The sequence below is a fragment of the Xenia sp. Carnegie-2017 genome, unplaced genomic scaffold (assembly GCF_021976095.1).
Source record: "Xenia sp. Carnegie-2017 unplaced genomic scaffold, XeniaSp_v1 HiC_scaffold_24, whole genome shotgun sequence".
Taxonomy (NCBI): Eukaryota; Metazoa; Cnidaria; class Anthozoa; order Malacalcyonacea; family Xeniidae; genus Xenia; species Xenia sp. Carnegie-2017.
The window spans coordinates 4,753,734-4,779,674 of record NW_025813487.1 but is presented as its reverse complement, the minus strand read 5'-3'; the positions used below and the strand labels follow the sequence as shown (position 1 = coordinate 4,779,674).

Sequence of the window (25,941 nt, the reverse complement as noted above, 5' to 3'; positions counted from 1 at the left end):
TGTTGTGCTGAACTGCTTTTGATATAAGGTTCAATTAACTGACTCAAGTAGAGAAACATTTTTGGGCCAAATAACATTGAAAAGTTCGTGCTGATGCAGTTTCAATAGTTTTCTTACTCCAAAGCTTGTTTTTTAATCGAAGATGATTTCTCATTATGTTCTGAAATTGGTCAATCTACAAACCTCTCAATTCTCAGCCACTTCCACACTGAAACAACTACACCAAATCACAGAAACTCTTATGATTTTCCATGTTGTATTTATTATTTTTAGTTCATCATTTAAAAACGAAGTAATTATAATTAGGATATTCACTGAAACAGCTGAGTACAATATATTTTTGGTAATGAATTGTACAAATGTACCCTACTTCTGTAGCTCAAAGTAGAACATTACTTCTCTTCTAGACTTGTCGATGATATTTTAATTGTAGGCTTTGGTTTATAAGATCAGAGGCATATCTCCATAATTTCAGCTATTTGGGCTTTTTAATGTATATTACAACTGTTGCTGCCTTTCTCATATAAATTAAAATATTGCTAGCTTTTTGATATATATATTTCACTGGCAATACAAGGCATAGAATTTGAACAAACGGGGCTGAGCTCCCTCCAACACACCCCTGTTTGATCATTAAACACATATAGAAGTTTTGTCATTCCTCAACCAATAAATTTAACTCTTTGCTAAATTAAAGATTGGATCAGACTCATATGCTGTATAAAAGACTACAAACAGTAGCATTTATAGCAAACAGACTGTTCTTCAACAACAGAAATGTTTCATATTATAGAAATAATACATTCATTTTAAAGAAATGCTTCACCAAAATTTTCAGCAGAATCCCTAACAAACTTTATTAGAAATAAACTTTAATACTTTATAAAGTGATAAAGGCGAAATAACTTCATATACAGGAATAAAACGTTTAAGGCCAAATGCATCTTTCATCGTTTAAGGTCAAATCATTGCATATTTCAATAACTAAAAAGTAAAGTTTGTCATTTTCTGCTGAGAAAGAAAATTTTGTGATCTTTCAGAATAAAAAATGTCATGTTTGGATCAAATTGGGGGGCATAAACCACTCACTACCATTAAATTGTTACAAATCTTGAACACAAATCTCTCCGGACCAAAACTGCATAATTACTATGATTCGAAGTTTCGAACAAAGTCTTGTCCAAGTATTTGATAACACTGATGCCAGGATAACATTGCCGCTTGCCACCAAGCTTAAGCCGAGAAAACACGTTCACGTACGAAAAATACTTCTTACAATGGGTCACGATCAATTTGAAGCACGAACTAGTAAACCGCAAACGAAGCTCAAACCAATGAAATTAAATCAGGTCTGCCGCAAATCGTTAAAAAAACGCAAAGAGCTTGCTATTATTCCTAATATATTTGATACTACCATGGAATAAGCTTAAATTGCCTTCTTCCTTTGCATATAAACCCAATTTCCAATAGTATTATTATAGTTTAACTTTGCAAGTAGAAACCAAAATGGCGGCTCCGCGCTCGCCCCAGACCGTTTGTCCCAACTCTTACTAATAGAGGGCTCTGGTTGGAATAAGCCAGACATGAAATTTGAGCCTTGATCTGACTGAATTGATTTTGGAAGTCCAACAAGCGTAAAAAATTTGGTCAAAGCTTGTACGATAGTTTTAGCTCGAATATTTCGCAAAGGAATCGCTTCTGGAAATCTAGTTGAAGCGCACATAATAGTTAATAGATATTCGTTTCCCTTTTTGGTTTTTGGTAGTGGTCCTACGCAATCAATGAGAACTCGACTGAACGGTTCTTCAAATGCTGGAATTGGCTGTAAAGGTGCTTTTGGAATAGTTTGATTTGGTTTACCCACTACTTGACAGACATGGCAAGTTTTACAAAACTCTGCAACATCCTTCCTTAGTCCTGGCCAATAAAAATGTGTTATGATTTTATTATAAGTCTTATTTATCCCTAAATGTCCTGAAAGTGGGGTTTCATGCGCTAGACTAAGAATATCATGATGATATGCTTGAGGTGCAACTATCTGATATCGATACGCCCATTCATCGTTTACCGAAGTGTGTGGTGGTCGCCATTTCCTCATTAATACACCATTCCTAATAACCATTCCTAATATAATAACAAACGGGATCGCTTTTGACATCTGCTTCTTCCGAAGCCTTGTGATAAAGTGTTGAAATGTTGGGGTCATTTTGTTGTTTCTCGATAAGATCTGACTTAGATATACTGCCTTGCTCTATAAAGCTAATTTTTGAAGGTTTTTGGTTTTCAAAAATATCGTGAAGAAACGTGTTTTCTATTTGCATGTCATTATTTTCCGTGTTTTTAAGACTTTCTTCTTGTCGTTTTTTTAAAGCTCTTGTTATTGCACATGAAGGATATAAATCAGGGATTACTTGCTCAGTGAGGTTGGATTGTTGTGTGAAAACTGGTTTGTTGCTTAAAACGGACCTGCATGTACCTTTTCTCCTGCCAAATCGTTGCCTAATAATAGATGAATTCCAGCAAAGGGCAAGGTGTTGATAACACCTATCACAACATCACCTTTTATAAGATCAGATTGCAATTTAATATTGTGTAAGGGGATTGATTCGTATTCAGTGGAACTTATGCCACGAATTAACACATTCTTTCCTGAGTATGACTGTACGGAAAATGGCAAAGTATTGCCCAATATTACTGATTGTGAAGCTCCTGTATCTCGGAGTATTTTAATTGGAACGTAAACTGGTTGACGGTTGGAGTTGATTGTGACATTACCATCATGAATAAAAGGTTTAAAAGTTTCCATATCACTGTCACTGAAATCTTTGTGCTTGGTTGTTGTGATATTATGGTGTAGTGTTTCATGCGGTAATGCTTTGTTCTTATTCTCCTGTGCATTCTTACGAGTGGTGTTGTGTACAGATTTATTTTTGTTGTTTATATTTTGATCGGATCTTGAAAGAATTCCCGTCGGTCTTGATGGTGGTCGGTTTGATTTCAACAAATAACATTCAGATTTTTTGTGCCCTTTTCGTTTGCAATAATCGCAAATTACTTGTCGAAATGGGGAATTACCGGGTTAATATTGCTTTCCTTTGCAATGCTTTGGAAATTTTGTTTTGTTTGACTTCCGTTGCCTTGTAAGTTTTGTCTGCCTTGTGCGTAATTGTTCGGAAACCGCGAAGAAAATCGTGACGAATGTGTTTGTTTTCCATCAAGTGTGTTTTGAGTGTTTCTTTGTGAAAACGGATGTGGGTTAGTTTTAACTGCAAATTTATGAGTAAGCGAAAAATTATCAGCAAGACGGGCCGCTCACTAAGTGTCTTAGGATTTTGTTCGTTAAGGAAAATTCGTGTTTCAGAGTGGATACAATTTTTGAATTCTTCCATTAAAATTAACCTGCCGTAAAGTTTTAAAATCTTGGACTTGTACGTCACCTACACCAGATAGAACATAGAGTTCATAAATAATATTCTCGTACTATATTGAACTTGCAGGAACGATGTCTCTTTCAAGGGAAAGAGCTACTTGTTATATAAATGTAAGAAAAAATATGCTCGGAAGACAATTTGATCTTTTATAAAAACAGGACATTAATTTAATTTTTAAAGCCTTTATCAAACTTCCTATTTTATGAAGTTATTATAAATTACTTACAAAAATCATCACAGAAAAGAGTATCCAACCATGTATCAAAACTGTATGAGGTACATACCCATATTTTTCAAGGAGTTTAATGAAGTTAATCATCTATTGAATCTAAAAGTTTTGTCAAATTTTCGTAGATTCTTTACAATACGACAATAAGAAATGAAGGTCTGTTATGCCGATCGGTGCTTAGTACCTATTACATCAATACATCTCTTGATCTTTGACCCTGGAATTTCGGAAAAATAGTTTCGCCATTTCCTTTTGCACAATTTTTGGTTTTTATTCTCTTTAAATTTTTTTTAAATTTATACTGGGGCCTGTTGCACGAAGCGTGGATAGCGTTATCCATTGGATAGTAGTTTTTTAAATTTGTGAATGTGCATGGTTATATTTTGTTTATGATGATGAAACTTTGTAATTCTAGAACCAATATTGTATTTCATTTATTGTGCAGTTCGAATTGTTGATTTTTCCCTTTTAAGATATTTTTCAAGCGCTCAAAAACGTTGCTACTCAGTTTAATGGATAGCGTTATTCGACTTTCGTGCAACTGATCTCTTCTTTGGTAATTTATTGGTAAAGTCTCTGTAAAAAATGTAAATCTGGTGAGAACCATATATGAACAATGAACATGATTATTGTCTACCTTTCAGCTGTATCCAGCTACAAGTGCGGAAGTGAATCAGAATGATCTCGTGATGAGCCCATCCCTTGCATTTCAATGATGTGTACATTACAATACGAAGAAAGGCAAAATTGAAGAAATATTTCAATATAAAACTGTGACTCTACGTTGTGAAACGAAAAAATAAGTGTGTGAATGAAGAAATAGTCGCTTTGGTCATATTTGGTGAGTAAAATTGTGTAAAACATTGATTTTTAAGCCGTATTGTTTAGCTACTCGTTGTATTGTATCAAAGGTTTGACTAAATGGCATAATACTCGTCCACTTGGATTCATTGACTGTTCATCCACATTTTCAGTAGATACACAGATGATATTATGCCGTATATAAGACGATTCTAACTTCTGAGAAAAGAAAAATCAACGTGAAACGAAACTATAAGCTATATAGTGCTGTTGTCCAATAGATGTAGACATCTATTGCACAACACGATAATATATATTTATGCTAAGTATATCAAATTGCGTTTCATCATATAAACACAAATGATCTGTTTATCAACCAAAACGACTATATTTTATTATTTAAATCAACCACGAACGATTTGCATCAATTATACATTACCACATTGATAGGTAATTATAGATTTATAGTGCCATTGTCGCACAACCTAAGCTTTCTGTTGTGCGGGATGCTAAATCACGATTCTTTTGACGACAAACGTTGGTTCATTACCACGAGTATTAAAATCAAAAAATGCTTATCCAATTCGTCTCTTCAAGACTTCAACTCAATGAGTTACAATGCATTAATCAAATGCGTCGATAAAATGCGACCATTAAAAATGCGTATTGAAACAACCAGAAACAGCGTTTGCAGCCTCTATATATACTAAACATTCAACAATATAAAATTACAAAGTTTCCTCTTTGCCACGATTGGAAAGAAGGTCTTCCTCAGCTACTCAATGCTTTAAACTTCCCATGACAAATGCATGTGCGTAATTTAACGTAAATAGTTCACATTTTACCATGCTCTTACTTCTTTAGTAATGTTCATGCTTACAGCAAGAGAAAGATACTTCACTTGTTTTAATTATTTATGAAAATTTCTTCCCGTATACTATTTTATACTGATAAGTTTTACATCGTCCATATTATTATTGATAAATTGATAAAATTTACGACAAGCAGGTCACGTTGAAAGAAAAACTGTCTGTTGCTCATTTCTTTTGCTGTTTTCAGTTTTTCCAATTTTTATGAGCACAAAATGGTTATAGCCACAAAGAATTCAACATAATTTATGTATTTTTTTAATTATCCTTTTATTCGTTTGAAAATGACTGACTCAAGTAGTACCAACTATTGTCTGACTATAGCTGCTGATCTTTGGTTTGGAAACTCAAACTGTGATAAAAAATGGCCATTTGGATCGATATTTAGATACATTTTGGCCAATTTTCTATTCTAATAATTTTTCGGAATTACATTGGTAATTTATTTTAATAGTCTGTGTAAAAACATAAATCTGGTGAGAACCATATATGAACAATGAACATGATTATTGTCTACTTTTCAGCTGTATCCAGTTACAAGTGCGGAAGTGAATCAGAATGATCTCGTGATGAGCCCATCCCTTACATTTCAATGATGTGTACATTACAATACGAAGAAAGACAAAATTGAAGAAATATTTCAATATAAAACTGTGACTCTACGTTGTGGAACGAAATAATAAGTGTGGAAAAGAAGAAATAGTCGTTTTGGTCATATTTGGTGAGTAAAATTGTGTAAAACATTGATTTTAAAGCAATATTGTTTGGCCACTCTTATATTGCAAGGTTTGACTTAATGGCAGAATACTCGTCCACTCGGATTCATTGACCGTTCATCCACATTTTCAGTAGATACACAGATACACATGTAAGGTTTGACTAAATGACAGAATACTCGTTCACTTGGATTCATTGACTGTTCATGCACATTCTCAGTAGATACACAGATACACATGTAAGGTTTGACTAAACGGCAGAATACTCGTCCACTTGGATTCATTGACTGTTCATCCACATTTTCAGAAGATAAACAGATACACATGTAAGGTTTGATTAAATGACAGAATACTCGTCCATTTGGATTTATTGACCGTTCATCCACATTTTCAGTAGATACACAGATACACATGTAAGGTTTGACTAAATGGCAGAATACTCGTACACTTGGATTCATTGACTGTTCATCCACATTTTCAGTAGATACACAGATACACATGCAAGGTTTGACTAAATGACAGAATACTCGTTCACTTGGATTCATTGACTGTTCATCCACATTTTCAGTAGATACACAGATACACATGCAAGGTTTGACTAAATGGCAGAATACTCGTTCACTTGGATTCAATGACTGCTCATCCACATTTTCAGTAGATACACAGATACACATGTAAGGTTTGACTAAATGACAGAATACTCGTTCACTTGGATTCATTGACTGTTCATCCACATTTTCAGTAGATACACAGATACACATGTAAGGTTTGACTAAATGACAGAATACTCGTTCACTTGGATTCATTGACTGTTCATCCACATTTTCAGTAGATACACAGATACACATGCAAGGTTTGACTAAATGACAGAATACTCGTTCACTTGGATTCATTGACTGTTCATCCACATTTTCAGTAGATACACAGATACACATGTAAGGTTTGACTAAATGACAGAATACTCGTTCACTTGGATTCATTGACTGTTCATGCACATTTTCAGTAGATACACAGATACACATGTAAGGTTTGACTAAATGACAGAATACTCGTTCACTTGGATTCATTGACTGTTCATCCACATTTTCAGTAGATACACAGATACACATGTAAGGTTTGACTAAATGGCAGAATACTCGTCCACTTGGATTCATTGACTGCTCATCCACATTTTCAGTAGATACACAGATACACATGTAAGGTTTGACTAAATGGCAGAATACTCGTCCACTTGGATTCATTGATTGTGCATCCACATTTTCAGTAGATACACAGATACACAAAGCATATATTATACTATATTTAATACATTACAAGATGATTCTAACTTCCGAGAAAATAAAAATGAGCGTTAAACGAAACTATAAAGGCTGAAACACACTAGGCAGTCGCTTTAGTCTCTCGTCTAAGGGCCTGTTTATATGGAGCCGAGTTACCCGGCTGAGCGAGTTACTCGCTCAACCTGGTTTGACAAAGTGATCTATTTGTATGGCACCGGGTAACTCGGCTAGTACTTCCGTTCATTTGTCTTAAATGAAGTTTGGCAATGGGAACTTTGAGTAAAGGCGCGAGATTTTAAAAGGTCTCCCAGTTTCGCAGCAAAAATGGAATGAGTGAATATAAAATTGAAAATTATGATATGTGTATGTTTTTGTATAATAATGCTGCAAGTACAAGGCTTAGTACACATGCGTACCAACAGAGCCAATTTTCTCGCCTCGCCGAGTTACCCGGCAAGGCGAGTTACTCGGATGTGTCATATAAACGATTCACCGGGAAATGCATTCATTTTATATAAGGGCCGATTTACCCGGCTAGGCGAGTAACTCGCTCAGCCGGGTAACTCGGCTCCATATAAACAGGCCCTAAAACTACCGCTTTGCGTGGTTACTAAGCTAGTAGCGTAGTCACGTCATCTAGTCGCTTTGAAAGTTCAACATGTTGAACTTTTGACTTTGGTCGCTTTACACTGATTGGCCAATCGATACATTTTAATTTTCTAAATGCATATTATATTCCCTGTCATAAGCATCATACGGAATTTATAGATAATGCTTTGGAAAACGAGGGCAATATATAGTGAATTCACACTGGAATCTTTCAGTTTTTATATTACTTATCAAATAGGGACAATAGGAGCTACAAACTGGAACCCTAATGCACAACCTAAATGCACAGAATAAGATTGTCCACGATATACGCGTAATGGGCTATGATCATATTGGCGTGTTTTAACTGGCTTGTTCTCTTTTCTCCACATAGTAGTTTGTACTGAGTAAATATTCATATATTACTAGCTATAATAAAAGCCAAAATATAATGTTTAAGTTATGTCTGTGTCTGTAACAAACAGAAATCTCCGCCATGTTCAATAGACGCCACGGTAAATGTCGCGATGGTCCCTGCATGTGTGTTTCTGGCTGTCAAGCGACTGACGCGTGCGCATCAATTCGCTTTGGAGGCGCGACTGAAGCAACTGCCTAGTGTGTTTCAACCATTGAGCTCTATAAGACCTGAAGGGGCAGAGGGGCCTGGACCCCGTGGTCAAAAACATGGCGGCAATGGCGGATTTTAGTTGTCAAAACTTCCACTTTGAGAAAAATTTTTAACATTCGCTCCCTCCTGAATCCGGATCTTTATTCCTGCTTGTATTAATGACAACCAGCGAAACAACCACGATACCGTAAGCATAAAATATTGAAAATAATGCTTCAGGTTTTTGTGAAATAGACACACACATTTAAATGAGGTAAATCTACTGTAAAATAACGTATATTTTGTCAAGTAATGCTTTAGCTATATTAGAAATAAATATCAAACGGCATTCTTTACGCTGTCAATGTATCGTTAAGCTTTAATGCATAATCCCATGCGCATTGCTTGTGTTTTTGACTGTTTGTGAACAGCTTGGTGCAACTGTCTTTCTTGAATAGATGGGTAAATCTTACTTAAAATGTCCAAAAAGGAGTTAGAAAAAGTTAGCTTACCCCTACGACTTAAGTCGACTGGAAATATATTATAAGTAGGTATGTAATTTTTTTGAGTTTTTTTTGGTAGGATTGATTCTGGGTGTCTTATAAGGTATTATGATATTCTGATAAATCGACTGAGAACTTATGAAGAAAATATCTTGAACTAGGAGAGCAAAAGAACGAAATTCGGGAATTCTATAATCATGTTGTTGGTTCTGTTTTGAACCAAGATATTAGAAACTGGATTGTCATTGACAACCATGGATCTACTACTGAACAGAACTACATTAATTTCCCATTGAAAATACTATTTCTTAAATTAAAGTGCATTGGTTTCTCTGACATAACACTTTTCTTATTGCTGCATGAAGGCAAATCTGTTTAAATAATTAAAATGTAGGTGAAGATATTTAGCATGTTGTATAATTATTATTGTACAGACATTATTTATAATATTATGGCCTTGTGTAATGTATGTCAAGAAGAACTTATTAATTCTCCAAAATGCCAACCTTCTTGTACTACTTTTATCTTGTGTCCTTACAAATTACTATTACCTATACTACATTATGCCTTTGAATTTTTCTTTTCATCTTTTGGTAAAAACATCAGTGAATGACTTAAAAATAAAGTTTATCTAAAATAGTATTTTGTACAAAGAAACTATACATAATTGGAAAAGTCTCATGTTGAAGACAGATGTCGCTTATTTTACTAGATTGCCACTCTTATTTTTTCAAATGATATCGTAATTCTTCAAAAGACATAAAGAGTTCTTTGCTATCAATTTTTGCTTCTTCCACATTCAACTTCATTGCAACCAATGCATCTTATGTGAATTTTTAATCACCTGGAATTGAAAAACATATGGATTTTGTCAGATGATGCAGTACTATAATTAATGTTTCATGCATGTCATGATAAGCTTTTCTTGAGCAAATATTTCAAGGTAGGAGCATAATTTGGCACATTATTGAACAAAGTAGTTTTTATCTTGGTTTTGATGTACTAACCGGTTTACTATAACAAACAATTCATTTACAGAAACACCAGATGGCATTTATAAAATTTTTAGCATAAAGCAAACCTTTACACACCATCATTATGATTGTCCATAATCTATCAAATTGTCCAGGATAGCTGTTTAAGAAAGGTATTTTTTATTGTACGACATGTACCAAAGAGTTCATTAATTAATCCTGCACTTCATTTGATTTTAATACAGCTCTGTTCATAATATTTGCTTCATATTTTCAGAAAATATCATCCTCCATTTCTTTAAGGTAAACTCAGTTGAAACAAGGAGTTTTAATATATGCATATCTCGATAAGAATTGGTTGCTTTGCCTCGTCTAGCAAGCGATTAAGTAAAGAAAAAATAAGACTGGATAAACATAACTTAAATTATAACTTAGGAGTAAAAACATTCACAAAATATAAGCCATCACACTTCAAGTATTGACTTAAAACAAAACACTGAACACTTTAAATGGTAAACAATCTTACGTTGCTTACCGTAATCATGAAATGTTTCATTTTCTGACATTACTTCAGCATCCGTATACCAAACAAGTTTGCAGCATGTTTTAAAGATAAAATTTCTAAAAGTTTTTGTGCTTGGCATTGATAATTTATATAATCGCAATTGTGGTTGTCAAATCCGGGTGTGCGATAAAATTTTATTTTATGAGCCCGCGTCTTTCCGCTGACTTTGACAACCAAAATCCGCCATGTTTTTAAATAAAATTTTTATCGCACACCCGGATTTGACAACCACAATTGCGATTATATAAATTATCAATGCCAAGCACAAAAAGCATTATCTTTAAAACATGCTACTAAGCTGTTTGTCTGAATGTAAATAATGAACGAAAAGGAAACATTTCATGACTTTGATAACAAAGTAAGATGTTCGCTAAGTGTTCAGTGTTTATTTTAATCAACTGCATAATGTGATGTATATATTTTGTGAATGCTACTCCTGAATATAATTTAAGTTATGTTTATCCAACCTTATTTGTTGCTGTAATCGCTTGCTGAGCTTTTGGCAAAACTTTCAACTGGTCTTTCTATCGAGATTCTTCATATCTTAAAACTCCTTGTTTCAACTGAGGACCCACCTTCAGAAAATGGAGGACAAATATTTTCTTGAGTATTAAGCAAATATTGGAACAGAGCTGTAATCAGAAATGCAGTGCTGAATTATTAATGAACTCTTGTTATCTGCGTACAATAAAAAATACCTGTCTTAAACAACTGGCGCTGAGCACAATTGACGAATTATGGACAATCATGATGATGATGAAGCTTGCTTTATGCTAAAATTTTAAATGGGCTACTTGTGTTTCTGTAAATGAGTGCCTGACCTAATAACGGAGCCAATACATCAAAACTACTTTTGTTAATATCCAAATTTGCTCTACCTTGAAAATATTTGCTCAGAAAAAATATAATATGCATGAAGCTAGTATGATGCTGCATCATCTAACAAAATCATGCGATTTCAATTCCCGGAATGATAAAATTCACATAAAATGCATTATTGCAATGAATGTCAGAGAAATTTTGACGATAGCTTAAGAGCTTTATCAATCTTATGAAAGTACGATATTATTAAAAAGAATAACAATGGCAATCTGGTAAAATTGACATCTGTCTTCAACAATTTTAAATTATATGATTTCTTTGTACCAAATAGAATTTTCAAACTTTATTTTAAGTCATCACTATAATACAAAGATAAGAAAAAGTCCAAAGTATTTAAGAGGCCCTCAAGAAGTTTGTCCAGGATTTGTTTGAGACTCCTTAGTAAAATTGGTATAGGTACTGTAATTTGTAAGGACACAGAAAATAGTGCAAGAAGGTTGGCATTTTTGAGATTGTATGTTCTTCTTGACATACATACATGTATAATGTTATAAATAATACTGTACAATAACAATTATACAACATGCTAAAATCTTCATCTACGATATCAATGTTAAATTTATACACCTAAATACAACAACGAAAATTATCAGAAAAACAATACTAATTCGTATTACTAAATGTAAGAATAATACAGTTCTCATTCATCCAATGATCAGGATTGTCAATATTTAATCAGTTTCTAAAATATTGACGAGCAGACCTAACAACTGTAATTATAAATTTCTGAATTTGGATGCTTTTAACTTCTCTAATTCTATTTTCTTCATGGATACTCATTCGTTATCATTCATAATGACTTATAAGCTTCCAAGAATCTGCAAAAACAAAAAATTACATGCCTAAACAATATACCATGGAGATTTAGTCGTTGAATAGCTAACTTTCTAACTCATTTTGAACATTTATTTAAGATTTGCCCGTCTATTCAGAAAAACGGTGCACCAATTCATCAAACTGATCCCGAAAACACGAAGTATTGTGCGTAGGATTATGCATTAACAACAACATTGACGGTGTGAAGATAACGCATTGTTATTTCTAACATAGCTAAGCATTGCTGACAAAATATGCGTTATTTACGGTAGATTTACCTCATTGTCTGGCAAAAACCTGAAGCATTATTTTATTTCATCAACATCGTAATGAAGTCCGAAATTAGGACTTCAATGTTAATTTTCTCCATCAGAAGACCTAACCGATAGTTCTATAATAACTGGGCAGCTATCTCAAAGCGCGGAGATATCTGATGACGCCAAAAAAATGGCGGATTTCGTCCTTTGCCGCTGAGATTTACCGAAATTGACCGCTTTTCCGAAAATTTCACAATTTCCCACTCCCTCCTTAAGAAAGAGTGAGGAAAATGTATTTGTGTATTTGGGATTCGGCAAGCAATTTTTTGATGAAAATCAAGGTAAAACCTTAAATTCATAACAGCGAGTCAACTGTGGTAGTCAGTCATCTGCTCCTACGAGGATGTATTTATAACTATCGTCGACAAAGACCTATATGTCGGCTACACATGTATGAATGCAGATGTGCGTCGTTTTGTTACCAGCGTCAAACTTGTTTGATCGATTAAACTCTTTAGTCTATACAAAAAAGTATATCATAGTTCATCTCCACGGTTCGCGAGAGAGAAGTTAGCTTATTTGTTATCATTGCTATTTTGCTTCTTTTCATGCAATGGGCAATGGCTTTCGCCATTGTAGGATTTTTACTTGTTTCTTTAAAAAGTACATATTAAATCTCTGGATATTTACGGATTTTCTGTAATTGAGTTTCATATGAAATTTCAAAAGACTCAAGTCTGCATAGGTTTGGTAAATGAAAACAAACAATATTGTATAGAAATTACTTTAAGTAACCTTTTGTGATGTTCTGAAGTGCAACTGCATCAAATACTTGTAAAGTTGTAGCACATTTGATTTTGTTGTATTGATATATGAATTGGGCAAAATGCAAATAATCATCAAAACACTTATGCTTCCAATGGTGTTTATAATTCATTTGTAGTTTTAATACTTCTACCTTTCTTTTTCACTTTGTTTTGTTTTTCCTATATTTGCAATAAAAGTGCACTATAATTTGAATGATTAACACAGTTTTCACCTCAATAATAAATTTCATAAGCAGTTGGTAGTGCATTTTGTTCTCTGAGTATCCACATCTGGTGTTTTGTTCATACAAGAATGATGAAGTGCAAGTAGATATGTCATAGCAAGGCAATAAAACCAAATGAATTACATACCTATAGTGTACTTTTATGCTAGAAGCTTAAAAGCTTTTTAGAAATTAGAAAGTTATTGGATTATATTACCTCTATATCATCAATCTCATGACAAGAAATAAACAAAAATTTGTAGAAAAGCTTTGAAAAGTGAAAAACTTTTCTTTAAAAAAGCAGCAATATGATAAATCTCCATTCTGTACTCTAATAGGTAAATAAGCTCAAACTGTTTCTTAAAAAAATATAAGAAATATATAAGACATATACAGTACAATAACTTTAAAGGTTTCATCACTGAATCTTTAATGCTTCAGTATAGTGCATTAGATATTAGTAACATTTAAACAACACTCAACTAAAGTATTTTGATAAAGATATGACATGATTTAAACATTAAGTTATATAAAACCCAATGGCTTATACAGTTTGAAGCTTCACATCTGCATCGAGTCATCATCAATCTCATACAAATGTTTACATAGACACAAACTTTATGGCCTTCCATTTTACATGTTTGTGAATTGACATTTCATTAAGCATCAAAACACACACAACCTTCTTGCCATCTTTCTTTGGATCATGAACTTTAACTTCAAAGCATTCAAGGCATCCTTAGTGAATCCATTATCTCCATCCATAGAATTTGCCCATGATCAAATTAAATAACTCTGGATAGGGCAGACAATAAATCAATTATCTTTACAGCATTATCATTTTTAAGACTCTGCCTGGTCAATAACATCTTCCAGTCATCTTTACTCCTTGATCTTCCTGCATGTTGTCAGCAAATAGAACATAACAAGCTCTGCTCCAAATCATGGGTACCGTTGGGGCTGATCATTTCTTTTGATACTTACTCACAGAGCAAAATGTGTGCAGGGTCTTTTTGCTTTAGGAAACTATTTAGCAAATAAATGGGTAAATTTACGATTTCATGCATTAACAAATGACAGAAAAGTATGCAAATTTTATAAACATAAACAGGAAAACATCAGTATATTTGGCTTCAAGTCAGTCTTAAAAATACGATCTTTAATATGTATTTATGGCTTTTCAAGTGCATGTATAGTGCTTTCAATCGTTGACGGACTAACAAAACAAACAACTACCTCACCTGTGAAGCGATATGTTCCTTTTGTGGAAACTACGACATCCAACAATTGAACGATTGAAGTGTTGGCATTATAAAGAAATGCCAAAAGATATCGTCACAGAATATGGAACTAACGATATCCATATTCTGTGATATCGTGTTGTTTTGAAAATTCTTTATAATTTACTATAGACACCAGGGGAGGTCGAGAATATTATTTTTCTGCAAAGCGATCATTTCAGCGGAAATACGTCCTTTGGCCGCCATTTTTTTGGCGTCCTCGCCCCAGTAAAGTTAGCCGCTCCAGGTATATAGAACTCAATGGTTTTGACAACCAAAATCCGCCATTACCGCCATGTTTTTGACCACGGGGTCCATGCCCCTTTCCCCCTCCAGTTATTATGGAGCTCAATTGTTTCAAGCTTAAGCTAAATGGCGTTATGTTTTATATTTAAATACGATAATATATATTTATGCCTGGTTTAGTAAATTGCGTATCATCTTGTTAACACGAATGATCTGTTTACCTATCAAAACGACTATAGGATAATATTTATATCAACCGCGAACGATTTGCATCAATTTTACACTACCACAGTGATGAGTAAAAATAGATTTAAAATGCAATCGCACACGCAGTACTCTCATGATAATGCACAATTAAATTTATTTAAATTGATAAAATTTTTAAGCCAGTTCACGTTGTCATAAAAACTGTACGTTTTCCTTTTCTTTTGGTGTTTTGCATTTTTTGATGATCCTTTAATTCGTATAAAAATGCCTGACATGGAAGTCGACTAATTCACTGATTTCAAGAATCACAGGATTTTATCATCAAAGAGGAATCAAGTTAGAAAGAAAAACGCTTGGATTTCTTACACATAAGATATTTATTTGTTTTGAATAAAAGTGCGGTTTTTATCTTTGGACAGCAACTTGTGTCAATCGCTTTGTTTGATGGCATTTGATAGATTTTTAAACATTTGCTGCATGAAATTAGAAAATCAGTTTGATTTTGACGAACAGCTTATTTTGCTCACATTGTCACATTCAACAAATGAACATTATTGATGTTACAATAAGGTTTGAACTATGATCACCATTTTTAGACTGATATGTATATGGTCGCGTTCTTTATATTAAATCTCTCATTTTTTGTTAGGTATGTGACATGTAAAGAACTAAAGCAAGCATAATTTGGTCGACGAGGTTGTCATATATGAAGTGTTACTTGTAAAACAAAGGTAATTTTACAAAAGTAAAGCGAGATTTTATCTGCATTACCGACTTAACAAATTGCCAAAGAAGCATCTAGATGAAGTATGAATAAACATGCATGAGAAATCATACCTAAGTTTATATTTCAACTTTTTAACTATTGACCATAAGCTGCATGGTAAAGAACAGTAAAATTTGTTCAAAAGTATAGGGGAAGGCGGAATAACAAGAGAGTATTTTCTTTGTGTAGGATGTTGAATTTTTCTTTATAAACTGTAACTGACACTAGTGCCAATCCCCCAAAATTCAAACAATACTGTTGTTAATGTAAACTTAAGAACGCGTAATCTATTAGTACTTCTAACTCTTTATCGAAAATATACGAATCATTGCGATCTGGATATAAACGGGAACAATCGGTAATGATACTTTACTTATATTCCGTTGTTTTTTTGTTGTTTGTTCATTTCCTATCTAATTCTAAGTACATTTTCTGTATGTATCTAGTTGACATCTACTATCAATAATACCAAACCTTGCGTGTGGGCAGTGGCGTAGGTAGGAAAAATAGTCACTCCCGCCAATCCATCTCGCGCCGGGCTGACCCACTAGGGGTCAGGGCATTCTCCCCGGAAAATTTGAAATCAGAGCCTTGGAAACAGCATTTCCTGCGATTTCGAGGGCAATTATTTGTTGTACAATAATTTATAAAACCATTTTTGTTAGCTGCATTCTTAATGTGGCAATCGTTGAAACTGCAACTAGTTAAAAGGTACTAAAGGTGGCTCAGAGAAACGTTACGCAGGAGACAATTGTCCCCTAAAACATAATTTACTCATCACTGCCCTGCATAAACAGAAGAAATTTGTATTAGCAAAAAATAATATAGTATACGACACTTCTAAAGTGCATAGAGAGATTTTCTTAGCATTCTACTTGTTAGTTTAAACTTGTTTAGATTGGGGCAAGTAGACAGGGATCTTTATTCTTTAAAGTTATGCTTAATTTTCTCAATGAAGTACCATGTATTATACGAACAAATATCAAAACACATACTATACTCATCATTTATAAAGAAAGGCCAGCCTCCTGGGTTTTCTACAAATTTTCAACCACCTCGTTATGCAACACCTCTGATTCCTCTTTCTTTTCAATGATATCTTTGTGAATAGATATTCTACACAAAGAGCTAAGCCGACCTTGACCCATTCTATTTCTTAAATAGCTTTTTACCCTTTTAAGCAAGAAAACGACCTCTCTACTGAAGCACTTGCCACTGCCAACACACCATTCAATTTTAACAAATTTACCACTTGACCTAAACTCGACTGGAGATTAAATTTGAAGATGTATTTAAGAACCTCATTACTGCACTCTTTGTGAAAGTCCTTGTCGTTGTAAATGAAGGAAAGTTGACTCTCAAAGTTTGGATGTCAAAAGAGGACTATACTTATCTTTGAGAAGATTGATCTTCTCCTGTGGAACTATGCCCTTCCATGTAGTAAATAGTTTAGGATTTACAAGGTCTAAAACTCGAACTGATTAATATCTTGAAATCGTTCACTTAACATGCCTTTAATGAATCAATAATCTCAAAATAAAGCTGTTTGTAATTGTATCTACTATCTGCTCTGGTTGCTGGTGGGCCTACTTTCTAGTGCAGTTTGGTAAAACTCGGTGAAAGCTTGATCTGTCTTGAGTGACACAATAAACTGCTTGAAATTGTCAATCTTGCTTATGCCATAGTTAAAATGTTTCCCTATTTTGAAGAATGGAATACAAAATTGTGGACTGTTGTAAAATCCTGTAAAAAACACACACTAGAAAACAAAATAGAAAGCTATCAAGATAATGCAGTAAGCCACTTATTTTACTTAATGACTCATCATCCCACCCAGCTGGTTGTTCAAGTACCCCTCAAAATATCTAAAAGTTTTTCATAGTTTTGTGCAATACATTGATTAATCTAGAGCGATAATACCATCTTGTTTCACCAGGGCAGGAAACTCAAGGTTGTTAGATGTGAGAAAAGCTTTTCTTTTGGGGCATTGCTTGTAAATGTGCTGAATGTAGCTATATTAATAAAAAGATTTTAACAGGAGAAATTGATGAGGCTGACTGGCATAGGACCAGGTTCAATCTATGAGCTGCACAATGAACAAAATGAGCAAAGGATACTCTTGTCGAACCAATGCTTGAACACCATTGATATGGCCAGACATGACAGAAGCACCATCATATGTTTGTAAAACCAGTTTTTCTTTTATATTAGAATACTCACCAAGTTTATCTTTGACAACTTGTGATATTGCTGTGGCATTTCTGTTCATACTTACATCCACAAATCCTAATTGCCTCTCCATAATTTCACTTGCTTTGTCAAACCGAGCAATAACACTTAGCTGCTCTTTGGTGGAGACATCAGATGCTTCATCAACCTGAATACTCATAAATGTGCAATCATTTATTTCCTTTCTGATTTCATCTTCAATAATTGAATCAAGACAGCTGATAAGACCATTTTGAATTTCTGGGGAGACTCCAGTAAATCTTCTGTCACCAACTATATCAGATTCTGCTAGTCTACTGTGCAGTCGACGCTCAAATACAGAATCAAACTTAGCAAAACATTCGAGCAACTCTCTATAATTACCTTTGTTCAAGCTACCTTCGGACTCATTGTGACCTCTAAATGGCAACTCTTGCTTTGACAAATACAGCACGGCCTCAGTAACAGTTTTAAAATTTCTCGATTTTGTCTTACCTCCTCATTGTGACGCTGAATCTCATTTCTTCTAGCGAGGGACATAAGACAATCAATTCGTTCACTAGCTCCATACGTTTTCCATGTCTTAAATGCAGTCAAATGCGATTTAGATTTTTCATGCTTCTTAGCATCAGACATAATACTCCGCATATCGTTGTAGCCATTCTTAGTCCACGATGGCGATGTTTTGGGGAAAACATTAGACATGGCCAACAAAACACTTTCTGCAAGGTTGTACTGCCACACAGCCAGTCCTTCGCCTCATACCAATCTCTCTGAAATGCTCTTCCCTTATTTTGGATAGTTAAATCAGGAGTAGGCCGTTCATGAACGATAACATTCTGTTCGACCGACGATCGAGCAGAGAACGGTTTAGCTAATAAGCTATTTACTAAATCAACATCAGTTGAGCAAATCGCAGTCGCACTTGAAGCCATTGTGTCATACACAAATACAAAATAGCAATTTGAGTAAACACAATGGAAAATTAATACCGACAATGACACGTAATTTGATAATCACTAATCGCTGTACTCGTATTAAAAGGTCGAATAATTACAACCTCCGCCAATTTAAAATAGCGGGAGTTCGACTATAAAACAGCAGATTTGAGCATGCGTCAAGTCCCTTAGCCAACCAGAATTCAAAACTTCTTATATAGAATTATATTGTATGTTCCGCCCTCTGAAGATGGGCGGAATACGTGGAGAATCGCGCGAGTATGCAATGTGCGAGAAAAGGCGGTTGCTAGGTTACATAACAAATCTTGAGATTTTGCTGTATTACGATTACGAACCACCTAATAAAAGCGTAAATATGAACGAATAAAACATAATATTACAAATTGTTCGTGAAATAATGTATATCTTATGTCCAAATAGAATATTTATTATTTTTTTGGGAAATTTCTACTCCCGCCGGGCGGGAGTAGCGGGACCGCTAGCTACGCCACTGCGTGTGGGTGCCTGAACTTTTATGGTGCGGGAGTTATACAAACTATACTTGTCTATAGAAATAATGGGAATACATGAAAATTTATGTAGAGGGGGGGACATATACAATTATACATCACCTCCCTTCTTTGCTGACGCCACTTTTGATTAAACTCTGTGTCTTGAAATAGTTGATGATTGTATTGAACAAACCATTTATTTGAAAGTAAGGAAATTGGCAAAATAAGAAATTGTTACACACAGGAAGAATGTATTTACACAGAGGAAGAACGCCACCAAATCTATTATTTCTAAAACGAAGTTAATTTGTCAAAAGTAAAACGAGATTCTGAAACTATATTACTAACTTGATATAAAAAATTTGCTACTAAAGCATCTCGATAATGTATGACTAAACATTCAAGAGAAATCATATTTAAGTTGATATACCAACTTTCTAACTATTGACAATAAGCTGCATGGTAAAGGAGAAGTAACGTGAGAACATTTTCTACATGTAGGACGCTGAATTTTTCTTTATAAACTATACTTGTCTATGGAAAAATTGGCATCTGTAAAAATTTGAAAAATAAGCAAATGTTAAAGTGCACATGACATGTTTTCAAAAACACAATATTATGATAGTTTAGATTATTTTTAGAACATTTGAAATATATTTTATAATTGAAAAGTTTCATCTTCATGGACTTTGGATGCCTTAAAGTTGGTTATTTTTTGATTGTTCGTGATGTCAAAAGGCCTAGGGCGAGAAAAACAAATAACGCCGGATCTGACGTCAAATCGGGAACACGCTTTTGAGTGCTTTTCTCGATCAAACACAAGACATAATACTATACTAAAGACACAGCTATAAATTCGCAATTTTATTACACTCTGAGTAGAACCATAAGTTTTAAATTTTATATTAGCCTGAAAATTAAAGATGTCTTCGAGCTCTTCGCTTTCAATTGAGAGTCTAAATGATTCAGATAATGATTCGATTTCAAAGTACATGATGGGAGCCGAAGAAAGTTTGGTTATCGTCGATCACCTAAGTGACTCTATTGATGCGTCTGAACATTTCATTGAATCACAAATGTTGCCATATCAAGATGAGCCTGTTGCTGATGAAGAATGGGTTCAAAATTATCATGACGGATTACGTGAACGTCAATTTTTTTCGGAAACACTGCTTGATAGATTCAACATTCGTGTGCCTTTGGAGCAGTGGTGAGTAGATTTATTTGTTAAAATATTTACAAGTTAGGGCCATAATTCACTTCACGCGAAGTCAATGAGCGTTATCTCAGTCGCGCAGCGTTCTTTGTTCACATTATCAATTCAAACTACAAGTTGTATTACAACATGAACAAATGCATGCTCTTTGTATTTGTAGGTGCATTTGTGGTAATTGCAGGACTAATATGCTTCAAAATGAAAAAGAGAGTCAGTGTTGCCAAGAACTTGACGAATGCATAGAGTCCTTAAACAGTGAAATGGTGCTGGGTGAAATGAAAGTTGTTCCTAAATGTATTACACTTCATCCAGCATTCAATTCAGTGTGTCTGGATATTTGGTCATTGAATGGCAGGCCCAAAATTCAGGAAAATAGATGGAAGAAAATATGCGAAACATGATGATGAGAACAGGTACGTACATACCTATGTGCTTTCATCTTATGTTAAATTTAATTATTGTGAAACAAACATTTGTTTAATTTGTAAATATAGGTATTTAAGAAGTGTTGCCTATCGAGAGTTTACCCAGCTGGTGCATGGTTACTTAGGAAGGAAAAGGATACCACTGCCTGCTTGTGCCTATCATTCAATAAGGACTCAATTTCCTGGAAAAGATTTCCAAGGTTATGATGATGATGAACTTGAGGATGAATAAATTAGTATTTGTATGCCAATATTCACCCTCATTTTGGATTCTTGTTCCGTGGACAGTCAAGGACATATTGATGGCCTTTCATTGCTTTCCCACATGCTTGGAAGTGTGGACGAGTTCTTTCTTCACTGGTGATGTTATTTGACACTGTTGGTTGGACTAAAATGTTATATTTTTTGTGATTGACATGTAGACAATAAGTTTAAGTATTAAATAAAGAATGTCTTAGTCATACCATTGGTGGGTGGTACATTTTCAACTACCATTTTCTGGCGGTTGATCTTCTTTTTAATGGCCTTTGCTCTTGATTGTCTCTCAAACATTGTATGCATTGGTGCAGGAGACATATTTGACAACTCTTCAGATGCCTTTTCAAATTGCTTTTTGGTAGCCTTCATCATTGTGTGATAAAGTTCATCAATATAATCTACACACAGATGTTCAATTTTAAGAACAGAAATTGTGTTTTGAACATCTATGAGTGTCTGTTGTAACTGTGCTTGCGTACACAAGTTGTCATTGAAATCATATCTCACCAAAAATTTGATGAACTCTAACTTTAAATTTAGGGTACACCACTTTAACTTGTTTCTTATCTTTCACAATCACCTCATCTCTCCTCAAGTTATTGTTAAAATGCAAAACAGCCAAAATGTGTCTAGATAGGTAAAAATCAAAGTATAAATTATTTATTTTTTCATTTGGCCTTAATTTACTTGTGTACCTGCAATACATCCCTGCAAACGAGTATGAAATCATTTTTGGAGAAAAATGGTTTAACACTGAGTGGAAACCTTCCAGGCAGCTGGTCTGTGAAAGTGGTGACACTTGGGAGATACCCCTTTTCAGATTGCTATTCAAAAGAGCAGCTTGTGTTTTCTCATACACAACTGACTCTAGAAAATTTAAATAAATGTATCTTGCATCATCACGTCTAAAGCATTTTAAGCACAAATTATGTTCACTATACAAATGTCTTACCTTTATTAAGCCACATCCTTTCCTCAATGTCATCACCATGAGCACAGGCATTGAAAATGGGATTGGGAAGATTTGAATGAACCTTGGCCATGTGTTCCAAGAATGATGAAAACTTAGCCCATATGACCTGTCCATCACCATCTTCAGTTGACATTGCACTCCAATACAAATGATTCACACATGGCTTCACCCAAGGAAGAAGCTCCTGACAACCTTTCTCTTTCGCAATTTTTTTAAGAATTTTATTGACTTCTGATTTACAAATAAGAAAAAGAATGTAAACGCTTTTAAAGCTAAGCCAATCACATAGAACACTAAACACAGTTATTACTTACTTTTTGCCAAGTGCCACAAGTCAAAGTAGTGGGTAATTTTAGGAAGCTTCTCCTTCATGTGTTTTGAAATAGATGTGTGACGATCCGAAATAAAAGTTGTCACATTCAAGCCATCTTTTAAAAGCCTCTCCAGTGCCTTTGTGAAAGCTAGATACTCCATTGCTGGGCTGTTACCAGCTTCATTTCTCTAAGAGTGGTAAAAGAATCCAACAATGTATAAAAAAATTATCAGTGCTTTGGAAAAGGTAATCTCAAATTATTTTTACATACCTGCACTAAACAAAAATCTACAATTTTATTTATGTCACCATTACATTACATCTTTTGTCATTCGCATATGGGATTCTATGGAGAGCAATCCCCTTCTTCAAATTTGACGTGTTTGAACATCCAAACACGACACATCTGTGTGGCATTTTCACGAAAAAATTCTTTCGCAAACGTATTAAAAAAATATATTTTTTGTGGTGCTTTAAGACAAACGTTACCGAATAGCACAAGTGTGTTCCCGATGTGACGTCACACATGCAATTAGTTACATTGTTGTTACCAGTCTTTTTATACTCACGGTCAATAGGAAGAAATATTAAAAATCCGCAAATTCAAGGTGCTCAAAGTCCGTGAAGATGAAATTTTTCAATTATAAGTATATTGAAAACCTTCTTAAAATCATCTAAACTATTATAATATCATATTTTTGAAAACATGTCATGGGCACTTTAAACACAGAAAGAATTTATTTACACACAGAGGAAGAACGCTACCAAATCTATTTTTTGTGAAATGTGGAATTATGCAACACAGTGAGCTTTCAAAACTATACTTTTGATCATATGCTAGTTTAACAGTGTTAAGGTTTACTTTCATTGCATCCTTTACTGTTATATGTATAGTGTTTTTTATTGATCATTAGTAATTACAATTGCGTGCAGTTGATAATTAAAATGTATTGATAATTTACAATGGGTTATTCAATAACAAAGGTCTTCTTTATAATATGAACTAACTTTTGCAATAATATACATGTATGGAATTTTTGATTAACGAAGTAAAAAAATCCATTTAAAGTTTCAAACAATGTGTCTTAATCATTCACATTCAAATCCTACTTTAGATAGGCGATCCCTTTATTCTTGAGTTGAAACTTGTTAAACTTTATATTATTTAACAATTTTTCTTTGGAATTTGACTAATCTCAATGTTAACATGTACTCTGCATGAGGTTCTTATTTATGTATTTTTATTTCTGTAACAGTTCTTTTTAGTCAGTGATGTATACTTAGTTATAGAATAATACTGTTTGTTGAAGGAGATCCTCACTCACTCTTCATCTTCGTTCGTTATTTAAATGTGTTTATGTAACAAAATTTATATGGATAAAAAGTTGATGTTTCAATAATGTATGAATTATGATCACCATTTTTAACTGATATGTATGTAGTCGCGTTTTTTATATTAAATTTCTTTTGTTAGGTACGTAACATGTAAAGAACTAAAGCAAGCATAATTTTGTCCACATGATCGTCGTATATGAAGTCTTATTTCTAAAACAAAGGTAATTTTACGAAAGTTAACTGAGATTTTGTATTTACATTTCTAACTTAACAAATTTGATAACGAAACATTGCGTAGTATGAAGTATAACTATAAACAAACACATGTGTATTTCCATTCCAAATGAAAATCGTTTGAATGATTCTATAAGTGACTTTTAAAGCTATATTTAATACAACGACTGGAAAGCAGGTTTCATTGTTTGTTTCAAGTTATCACTATAAAAATTGCGGCTCTTACACGAAGGAAAGGTTTAATAATAAATACTTCTGAGTCAGTGATACGCTTGACATTCACACATGCCACGTCATGTGACATTTTTTTAATATAAATTAAACTTAAGTTAACAGTACAATGTACAAATGTGAAGTAAAGATTAGGTTCCAGGGGTCAAAATGAACTCATGATAACGTATATATTTTATCATCAATCATTATTTTTTAATATAATTACTTTTTAGTAAACAATACAATGTATAAATGTAAAGTAAAGATTACGTTCAAGTGGTCAAAGTGAACGTCAGATAACGTACATATTTCATCATCATTCACTTTGCACGTAATTTAGTCTTAGATGAACTTTGATTTAGCATGTACACTGAGAAACATAAATCAAGATACTTGTTTTGTTTTCGAACGTGTTTAACTTGTTTAGTTACTTGAATTAAATCGTGTAACAACACATAGTCGAGATATTTCACTGACTGTCAGGCCTAGGCAAGGGGGCATTTTGCCTTGTGTCAGTAATATAATAGGGGCCGGCGCCTCCCCATTTGGACCCATGAAAATTGCAAAATTGAAGTTTATAGAAAAAGTAATGAATGATTTGGTTATTCTTTGTACTTTTCTTACGTTATCTCATCATGCAGAAGATATTCATCAATTGTTAAGTTTTTAGAAATTCTTGTAGCATCTTCAAACGGAATCACGCTTTATGTGTTATCAATATGAGCAGGCATGTGGCTAGGATGTGAAATTTGGGGAGCAGTTGTAGACGTCAAGTTATACTGTATTATAACAAAAATATAATTTATCACTAGTTAGTTTTTGTGGGTAGCCGCTGTGCTTGCGCCGCTAATCACTATTCCATACTGAAAAAAAGTCTGAGGGAGGCAATGAGGCAGGCAGTGTTTGTTCGTCGTGATATCCTTGGCTGTGTCATCGGTGATAGTCGCATATGCGAACGATCACGAATAGAATTGTTTTAAAGGGGTAGTCTGACCTTGACACAACTTTCGCTCATATGAAAGTATATATTGTTCTTACCTCTCTCGCGAAATCCTAGGTTTCCAATTCAAATTTAACTCGAGAAATACTGCCTTAAATGTGTGTATTTTTCGATCGCCATTGTGTACATGCAAGCGAAGCCGCAGTCCAGCAGCGGTTTTTCGTCGTGACGTCACTGCGCGGTGATCGTTGTCAACATAAGACAAAATATACTAGCAAAGTAGAAATTACGCATAAGCATATTCATCGTTGCATTTTATTTTCTAAGTT

General features: G+C 34.0%; 3 long non-coding RNA genes across 7 annotated transcripts; 1 reads left to right on the top strand and 2 right to left on the bottom strand.

The window, feature by feature from the left end:
- Window positions 1–1,572: 1,572 nt before the first annotated feature.
- LOC124450895 lies at window positions 1,573–24,110 on the bottom strand. Of its 2 annotated transcripts, none has more exons than XR_006950255.1 (3): window positions 24,098–24,108; window positions 14,785–14,789; window positions 1,573–1,965 (listed from the first exon to the last, which is right to left on the bottom strand). It is a non-coding gene; the product is annotated as an uncharacterized LOC124450895 (long non-coding RNA). The 2 variants fall into 2 exon arrangements; XR_006950254.1 differs by lacking the exon at window positions 1,573–1,965 and adding an exon at window positions 2,348–2,621 and having other exon boundaries at window positions 24,098–24,110.
- LOC124450894 lies at window positions 2,706–25,262 on the top strand. 4 transcript variants are annotated; one of them, XR_006950251.1, is made up of 5 exons: window positions 2,706–2,790; window positions 4,305–4,501; window positions 5,855–6,051; window positions 15,931–16,012; window positions 24,365–25,262. It is a non-coding gene; the product is annotated as an uncharacterized LOC124450894 (long non-coding RNA). The 4 variants fall into 4 exon arrangements; XR_006950253.1 differs by lacking the exon at window positions 2,706–2,790 and adding an exon at window positions 3,781–3,816; XR_006950252.1 differs by lacking the exon at window positions 2,706–2,790 and adding an exon at window positions 4,088–4,227.
- LOC124450896 lies at window positions 21,355–21,775 on the bottom strand. The gene is made up of 2 exons (XR_006950256.1): window positions 21,605–21,775; window positions 21,355–21,528 (listed from the first exon to the last, which is right to left on the bottom strand). It is a non-coding gene; the product is annotated as an uncharacterized LOC124450896 (long non-coding RNA).
- Window positions 25,263–25,941: the final 679 nt, after the last annotated feature.